The 9,390-nt window shown below is 36.7% G+C and overlaps 1 non-coding gene across 1 annotated transcript; it reads left to right on the top strand.

Annotated features, from left to right (window-relative positions):
• Positions 1 to 8,874: 8,874 nt before the first annotated feature.
• LOC145412206 (5S ribosomal RNA) lies at positions 8,875 to 8,992 on the top strand. The gene has a single exon (XR_013899541.1). It is a non-coding gene; the product is annotated as a 5S ribosomal RNA (ribosomal RNA).
• The last annotated feature ends 398 nt before the right edge of the window (positions 8,993 to 9,390 follow it).

Below are 9,390 nucleotides of genomic sequence, written 5' to 3'. Positions count from 1 at the left end.
AGTGCTATGTAAAGGGTGTAGTGCCATAGTACTGTCTCTTTTCCGCCGTTGCTATTCAAGAAGCGCTATGGAAAGGATATAGAAATTTTCGTCCCATACAATTTTCACTCTAACTTGGCCTAAAACTGCCATCTCTTCATCTTCCATGCTGAGTTGTATCAGATCCACACTAGAATGTGATGCTAGTCATGAAGAAGTGCTATGGAAAATATGTAGAGCCGTATCACTGTCTTTTTCGCCACTGTAATACGTGAAATAAGCTGCAAAAGGACGAAAATCTAGATCAAGTTACTGTAAAAAGAGTATAGTATTTGACTCCAATTATTTTGTATATGATTAAACTCTTACGATAATTCAGCAGCTGTTAAAATCGTCTGGGGTTAAATTCAGTAAAGAATAATCGTCCGCCCGGGTCTAATCCTTCATCTATTTTTCTTTGACGAATTTGATATATGTTAATGATCCATTACAAGTGTAAGTGTGGGGTAGAGAGGCACAGGTTGATGCTGGAATTCTTTATTTTCTCTATACAAGCCATAAATGTAGACACGGGTGAGACTGGCAAGATGTGGCCTCTGTAGCTATGTGGACGAGTAGAATTTTCAAGATCGCTGCCTTATTTTTCTTGTCTTTAAGTTTGTCTTATCTATAGACCCACGCCTTCCTAAAACCAGGAACATATACCTTAAATACCCCTACCCTACCCTTCCCTACCCTGCCTGACCCTACCCAACCCTACCCTGTGTAACCTCACCCTACCCTATCCTATACCCTACCCTACCGTACCATTACCCTACCCTACCCTACCCTACCTTACCTTACCCTACCCTACCCTACCTTTCAATCCAGCTAACGTCGCGAAGCTCTCACAAATCACATATGTAAATGGAGAGGCAAAAGTGTGAGGAGGTGGGGTCGGCGGCGGCGTGATTGGCGATGATAAACTATTCGCATTTTCTTCCTATATTTATTTTGATTAGACTTCTTTATTTATTTTATTTTTTACTCTATGCCTTTCCAAAACCGAAGACAGATTCTAATATATCAGAAAGAGAGAGAGAGAGAGAGGGGGGGGGGAGATGGTGGGGTCGGTGGGTGCGTCTACTGGGGTAATGTCAGGCTTTTTTTTTTTTTTTTTTTTTTTTTTTTTTTTTTACTGCAGACCTGTTTCCTCCTCCTCCCTCCACACATCCCTCCCTCTTCCTCTCTCCTACCTCTCTCCCTCCCTCCCTCCCTCTTCCTCTCTCCTACCTCTCTCCCTCCCTCCCTCCCTCTCCCCCTCTCCTACACTAGACTAAATTCTCTCCCTCGCTTTGTCTCCCTACCTTTCGCCTCCTCTTTCTCTCCCTGTCTCATCCCCCCCCTCTCTCTCCGTCTCTGTCACACACACACACACACACACACACACACACACACACACACACACACACACACACACACGGAGGCTGGATAGTCCGTTGTTAAAGCACTAATATGTGTGTGTGTGTGTGTGTGTGTGTGTGTGTGTGTGTGTGTGTGTGTGTGTGTGTGTGTAGGGATGGTCCAGTTTTTGCAGCTTTCCCTCTTCGTGCATCAAGGGGAAGGTTGCATTTCCCACCTGTCCTTACTGATCAGGGACTACAGGTGCGCACAGGTAACCACGGTGCATCTTTGTAGGTGTCTTGAAGTGGGGAGAGCAGTGTTTATATCTTTCATCAGCATTATTATCTTTTATCATCATCATCGTCATCAGCATTTCCATCATCATCATCGTCAGTGTTTATATCATCATTATCATCATCTTTGCAGTGTTGTTGCTTCCAGTATAAAGAATTATATATTTTCATGCATTAGTCTTTTCGTTATCAGTCCCCTGCCGGTCAAACTGGTCAGGGACTGTAGGTTTGCGCGGTTTTGTCAGTACTTCAGTCCCTCTGCAATTTCTTGTCGGCTCTGTACCTTATGGACAGATGTTGATATAACTCCACCCAATTGTTGCCCGTACCATGACGGTGTGTGGCGCACTACGACAGTTATCATCTGGCAGGGAACTCGGTAGTCCATGGCAATATTTCATTCACTTGTTTTATCAGTATCATTTTTCTCACACCCCTCATATATATATATATATATATATATATATATATATATATATATATATATATATATATATATATATATATATATATATATATATATATATATATATATATATATAAGAGAGAGAGAGGAGAGAGAAATATTGATAGATTATATACAGACAGAGAGGTATATTCATTGATGTTATAACCACAGTCGTAGTGAGGAGGGAATGTTTTGCGTAGCGTTTGTGTGTGTTTGTGTGTATTTGTATTTATCTCTGTGTATCTGTCCAAACCAAGTACTGTAAAGATAAAGAAAAACTTAATGATAATAATAATAATAATAATAATAATAATACTTTAACAGTAATAATACTAACAAGAACATCAACAACTACAGCAACAATAGCAACAACAACAACAACAATAATAATAATAATAATAATAATAATCTGCTACACATTAACCTCTGTAAATAACTGATGTTAACATTGACTTATAAATGTCAGCCATGTTTGTTTATCATTTATATTCTCCGTTAAATAGTAACTTGAAGCATTTAACCTTGACCTTTTTATTATTATTATTATTATTATTATTATTATTATTGTTATTATTATTATTTATTATTATTATTATTATTATTATTATTATTATTATTATTATTATTATTATTATTATCGTCATCATCATCATCATTATTATTAGTATTTTTATTATTATTATTATTATTATTATTATTATTATTATGTAACTGCTATGCTCTTGCTACTCTAAATTCGATCCTTTCTATATCGCTTCGTTTTGCATGACGAGTTAAAACAACAGATTAGAATTTGATTACGGTGCTAGGCACGAAGAAGTGCTAAGGAAAGGGTGTAGAGCCAAAGTACTGTCTCCTGCCACTGAGGTACGTGAAAGAAGCAATAAAAAGACGAAAATCTGGACCAAGTTAAGGTGAAAGAACTATAGATGATTTCCTTCAGTTTTTGGTGAGAGCTGTCAGAGTGATAAAACCTATACTCCTTTCACTCTAACTTGACAGAGGTTTTCGTCCTTTTGCAGCCCATTTCTTGTACCTCAGTGGAAGATGATACTACGACCCTGCATCCTTTCTTAGCACTTCTTCGTGACTAGCATCTTATTCTAGTGTTAATCGTATGTCCCAGCGGTCTTTCCTTAGCACTTCTTCGTGACTAGCATCTTATTCTAGTGTTAATCGTATGTCCCAGCGGTCTTTCCTTAGCACTTCTTCGTGACTAGCATCTTATTCTAGTGTTAATCTTATGTTACAGCCCATTCTTTTCTTAGCACTTCTTCGTGACTAGCATCTTATTCTAGTGTTAAGCTCATGTTACAGCGTGGTCTTTTGTTTGCACTTCTTCGTGACTAGCATCTTATTTTAGTGTTAATCTTATGTTACAGCGCGGTCTTTTGTTTGCACTTCTTCGTGACTAGCATCTTATTTTAGTGTTAATCTTATGTTACAGCGCAGTCTTTTCCCAGCACTTCCTCGTGACTAGCAAAATTCTAGCGTTAATCTTCTGTTACAGCCCAGTATTCAAGATGGGCAGATGGCAGTTTTAGGCCAAATTGGAGTGAAAGGAGTGCAGGAGCCTCCATTAACGTCTCCATTGCATCTTTATTTTTATTTATCTTTTTTTTTTTTTTTTGCATACTTTATTCAGGTTACAAGAGACCTTATTAATTGAAGGACTTAAAATTAGTTCATTGTAACTCCTGACAATGGTAATCCCTCCTGGCTAAATGTCCTGCTCTTTTTTGCCCCTATGTGTTAAGGCAGTCCTTGTCATGTCGCATTTTAAGGTGTATTTTAAAGTGTCACATTTTAAGGTGTCGCATTTTACGGTGTCGCATTTTAAGATGTACTTGAAGGTGTATTTTAAGGTGTCACGTTTTACGGCGTCTTATTTTACGGTGTCGCATTTTAAAGGGATGTGTCGTATTTTAAGGTGTATTTTACGGTGTCGCATTTTAAGGTAAGGTGTCGCATTATAAAGTGTCATATTTTACGGTGTCGCATTTTACGGTGTCGCATTTTAAGGTAAGGTGTCGCATTGTAAAGTGTCGCATTTTACAGTGTCGCAATTTTACGGTGTTGCAGTTAACGGTATCGCATTTTACGGTGTTGCAGTTAACGGTACCGCATTTTACGGTGTCGCTTTTTACGATAACGCATTTTACGACCCCTCTACGTGGCTGCCGGTGTGACGTAACGCGTAAATAATAGCGTGACGTCACATTCATCTCTGGAATGTTGATCTGACCTTTTGGTATTATGCAGACAATCAAGGCAGTTGTGGCGAGGTTTTATTACTGCTTTTTGCGTGGGGATAATGCTGTCTCTTGGTCGGTCTGTCTTGCTTGGCGTCTCCCTCCCTCTCTCTCTCTATCTCTATCTATCTAGAATTATTTTTTACCTGTGATGACGTCTTGTGTATGTTGCTCTCTCTCTCTCTCTCTCTCTCTCTCTCTCTCTCTCGAATTATTTTTTACTTGTGATGACGTCTTTTGTATGTTGCTCTCTCTCTCTCTCTGTCTCTCTCTCTCTCTCTCTCTCTCTCTCTCTCTCTCGAATTATTTTTTACCTGTGATGACGTCTTGTGTATGTTGCACTCTCTCTCTCTCTCGAATTATTTTTTACCTGTGATGACGTCTTTTGTATGTTGCTCTCTCTCTGTCTCTCTCTCTCTCTCTCTCTCTCTCTCTCTCTCTCTCTCTCTCTCTCTCTCTCTCTCTCTCTCTCTCGAATTATTTTTTACCTGTGATGACGTCTTGTGTATGTTGCACTCTCTCTCTCTCTCTCTCTCTCTCGAATTATTTTTTACCTGTGATGACGTCTTGTGTATGTTGCTCTCTCTCTCTCTCTCTCTCTCTCTCTCTCATACGTATGCTACTCGTATGTATAGGTATGTATATAGGCTACTCGTATGTATGTCCTTTTTATAGAGTAGGTCAGGGCAGCTTCTTACTCTTTATACATAATAATAAGAGCAGGTGTCATGCCTCTGTACCTGCACTTACTGGAGTTGAAGCAAGATAGGTCAGAAACACTTAAAGGCGAGAGGATTTCCTGAAGTGGAGAAGGTCGCCAGACGATAGATAGAATATTTTACTTGACTGACGTGATAGATAGAATGTTTTACCTGACTGACTCTGACTTGACGATAGATGGAGTATTTTACTTGACTGACGTGATAGATAAAATGTTATACCTGACTGACTCTGACTTGACGATAGATAGAATATTTTACCTGACTGACTCTGACTTGACGATAGATAGAATATTTTACCTGACTGACGTGATAGATAGAATGTTATATCTGACTGACTCTGACTTGACGATAGATAGAATATTTTACCTGACTGCCTCTGACCCATCAAATTAAGAACTCACTACTACTGTCTATTGTATATTGTTTCTATCTATTTTTTCTACCTATTTTGTATATTGTTTCTGTTTTTTTCTACTTATTTTCTATATTGTTTTTTTTTCTGTTTTCTATATTGTTTGTTTTTTCTATTTTCTATATTGTTTGTTTTTTTGTTTTCTATATTGTTTCTGTTTTTTTCTGTTTTCTATATTGTTTTTTTTTTTTCTATTTTCTATATTGTTTGTGTTTTTTTTCTATTTTCTATTTGGTTTCTGTTTTTTTCTATTTCCTATATTTCTGTTTTTTTGTTTTCTATATTGTTTCTGTTTTTTCCTATTTTCTATATTGTTTCTGTTTTTTTCTACCTATTTTCTATATTGTTTCTGTTTTTTTTGTTTTGTACATTGTTTCTGTTTTTTTCTGTTTTCTATATTGTTTCTGTTATTTTTTCTATTATATTGTTTCTGTTTTTTTTACTGTATATTTTGTTTCTTTTTTTCTATTTTCTATAGTTTCTGTTTTTTTTTTCTATTTTCTTTATTGTTTCTTTTTTTCTATTTTCTATATTTTCTTTTTTTTCTATTTTCTTTATTGTTTCTTTTTTTTCTATTTTCTATATTTTCTTTTTTTCTATTTTCTATATTGTTTTTTTTTTCTATTTTCTATATTGTTTCTGTTTTTTTCTATTTTCTATATTGTTTTTTTTTTCTATTTTCTATATTGTTTCTGTTTTTTTCTATTTTCTATATTGTTTCTGTTTTTTTCTATTTTCTATATTGTTTTTCTCCTATCCTATATTATTTCTGTTTTTTTCTATTTTCTATATTGTTTCTTTTTTTCTATTTTCTATATTGTTTCTTTTGTTTATTTTCTATATTGTTTCTGTTTTTTCTATTTTCTATATTGTTTTTTTCCTATCCTATATTATTTCTGTTTTTTTCTATTTTCTTTATTGTTTCTGTTTTCTATTTTCTATATTGTTTCTTTTTTTCTATCTTTTCTTTATTGTTTCTGTTTTTTTTTCTATTTTCTATATTTGTTTTTTTCCTATCCTATCGTGTTTCTGTTTTTTTCTATTTCCTGTATTGTTTCTATTTACTTTGTCTGTGTTTTCTGTTCCGTGTTAGTTATGTTAAATCTAGTATTATTAGCCTCTCACTATCCACGGTGCTAGGAGGGGCTTATATTTCATTCTAACTAACTTAGGTAGTTTAGATTACTAGTATGATTGACATTTTCTAAGTAGGAGGTAGAAATAGTGCAGAATTATTCCTCTCTCTCTCTCTCTCTCTCTCTCTCTCTCTCTCTCTCTCTCTCTCTCTCGTTATTTTTCACCTGTGATGACGTCTTTTGTACCAGTATGTTGCTCTCTCTCTCTCTCTCTCTCTCTCTCTCTCTCTCTCTCTCTCTCTCCAGACGATTTTATTCAGCATAGTATGTGACTTTTGGAACTGGAAGGGTTACGTACGGCCTTCCTTAACCCCTTCCCTACCTAGCTATTTTTTCTATGCTGTTTGAGGCACGTTTGTTAGATGTTAGATGGCCAGGGTGAGTGAGAGGCAGGCTAAGGAGCAAGAGGAAGAGGTAGAAAGGACGAGGTGAAGTTCGGAACAATGCTGGGACTGGATGGAACAGGGTGAGTGAAGTGGTTAGAGTGTGATTGGTGGGAATGGATTTTACCTTGATGTGAACTGATTCAGGTGATGCTGTGTTGATGATGATGATGATATAGTAGTAGTTGTAGTAATAGTAGTAGCAGTATAGTAGTAGTGGTGGTAAATGTAGTAGCACTAGCAGTAGCAGCGCAGTATAGTAGTAGCAGTAGTAACAACAGTATAGTAGTAGTAGTGATAGTAGTAGTATTAATAGTAATAGTGGTAGTATTGAAATGACTGTCCATGGTGTTGATGATATTACTACTACTACTACTGCTAATAATAATAATAATAATAATATATTCAACAAATATCCACATATCATACAAATATAATCAATCCTCATCCCTTCCATTCCTCTGTATTTCCCGTCCAAATGACGCCCATAGCAAGTTGATCTTCCGTCCGGTCAGTAAGCCTCACCATCGCCCAACCACTGTTACGTAACGGAGGGGACGTCAGGCGTGAACCACCGTAGCATCTTCAGTCGTCTCTTCGCAGCACCGTATTTTTAGCGATTTATTTTTCCCGTAGCACCTGTTTTTTGGCGAATTACGTTTTTTTATTGGATTTTTTCCCCGTCTTCGTTAGATATGAGGCAAGTTTTTGACGGCATAGAAGGCTTCTTAAAACCTCTTCTTTAGCGATTTATTTTTTCGTCTTCAATTGGTTATAGGGCGAATTTTGGTGACAACGCTCCGTAACATCTCTTCCTTAGCGATTAACTTTTTCCTCCAATACATTACAAGGAGAAATTTAGATGGTAAACCACGTAACACCTCTTTCGCAGCGATTTATTGAATACATGCTAGGGCTGCCCCATTGAAGTATAGTGTGATGGCATTAATGTGTGTGTGTGTGTGTGTGTGTGTGTGTGTGTGTGAATTATATGGGCCCAGCTAAGAGTGATACACACACACACACACACACACACACACACACACACACACACACACACACACACACACATTTGTGTCTATCTATCTGTCTATCGATTTTTGTTTATCTTTGTATACCTACATCTATATATCAGTCTGTCAACATGTCTGCCTGTCTATATGTCTGTCAGTCAATCTATCTATATTTATCTGTGTATCTGTATATGAGTATAATGATGATAAGGATAACAATGAATTATAGTAAGAAACTTATTATTCTTATCATTATTTATTATTATTATTATTATTATTAAGAAGAAGAAGAAGAAGAAGAAAAAAAAGCCCTCATTCTTTGGAGTTCTTATTAATATTGTGGATTTATTTATTTATTTTTTTTTTTGGGGGGGGGATCTACAAAGCTGGCATTCCAATATCATTCGAGATAGAGACTTGAAATTTTGAGGAGTGATTATCTTGGTTGCAGGCTTCTTTCGGCACAAATGTTTTTCCTAGCACTGGCGCCCTATATACCATTCATTACTGTAGACAATTTCCAAACTTCATGTCACCAATTGTTAGTCAGAATAGAGTAAATAAAGATATAATTGTAGTGGATGAGTAACTAGAGATGATGTTTAACCCTTGATTATGAAAATTGTCATCTTAAACTTAATGTAAACTTCTAATGGTGTCCAGGATATAATGAAGCTGATGCTGTGCTACTGAAAGGGATGTTATTTATGTCAAGTTTTGCTTTCCTGTGCAGCCAAAACTACGAAATCGATTGCTTTTCAAATGCTGCAGTATGTAGTGGTCAGCATACACTAGTGCACCTGGGTATTGATATTGAAATCCAACAGATATTTTTTGAGATATTTAGGAAAATCAAAATGGCCATGCCACGTTGAGTACACCGCTTTCCGTCCGATCAGCGAAGTTAAGCAACGTTGGGTCTGGTTAGTACTTGGATGGGTGACCGCCTGGGAACACCAGATGCTGTTGGCATCCCTACGTGTCAAGTGGGGTTGGTGGAGGATTAGTGCCCCTCCCTGTAAAACAATTAACTCTAAGCCCTTGACCACCCCGTTTGGGATACATGGCGTCTGGCAATGGATGGATGGATGGGAAAATGGCCGCCTCATGCCTGAATATGCTAAAATCGGAAAGTATTTGCCCGATTTTGACCAAACTCGGTGGACATGTAGTGCGTCAGGAGTGAACATGATTTGCATAGTATGAATGACCTTCATCTCAAGGTCATAGGTCATAATCAGTAAAAATTGTTGAGTAAGACCCTTAATATTAGGTGTACAATGATAACGAAAGTGTTTTCATGCGGAATGTGGAGGGCTTTGATATTGCTGCAGCAGTTATAGAATTATAGTTATTATTGGTCTTGTTG

This window comes from Coenobita brevimanus, chromosome 11, assembly GCF_032717465.1.
Source record: "Coenobita brevimanus isolate Jiangsu-jjx chromosome 11, ASM3271746v2, whole genome shotgun sequence".
In the NCBI taxonomy this organism is placed as follows: domain Eukaryota; kingdom Metazoa; phylum Arthropoda; class Malacostraca; order Decapoda; family Coenobitidae; genus Coenobita; species Coenobita brevimanus.
Note: the sequence above shows the minus strand (reverse complement) of the source record. Positions and strands in the feature narration are given on the sequence as shown.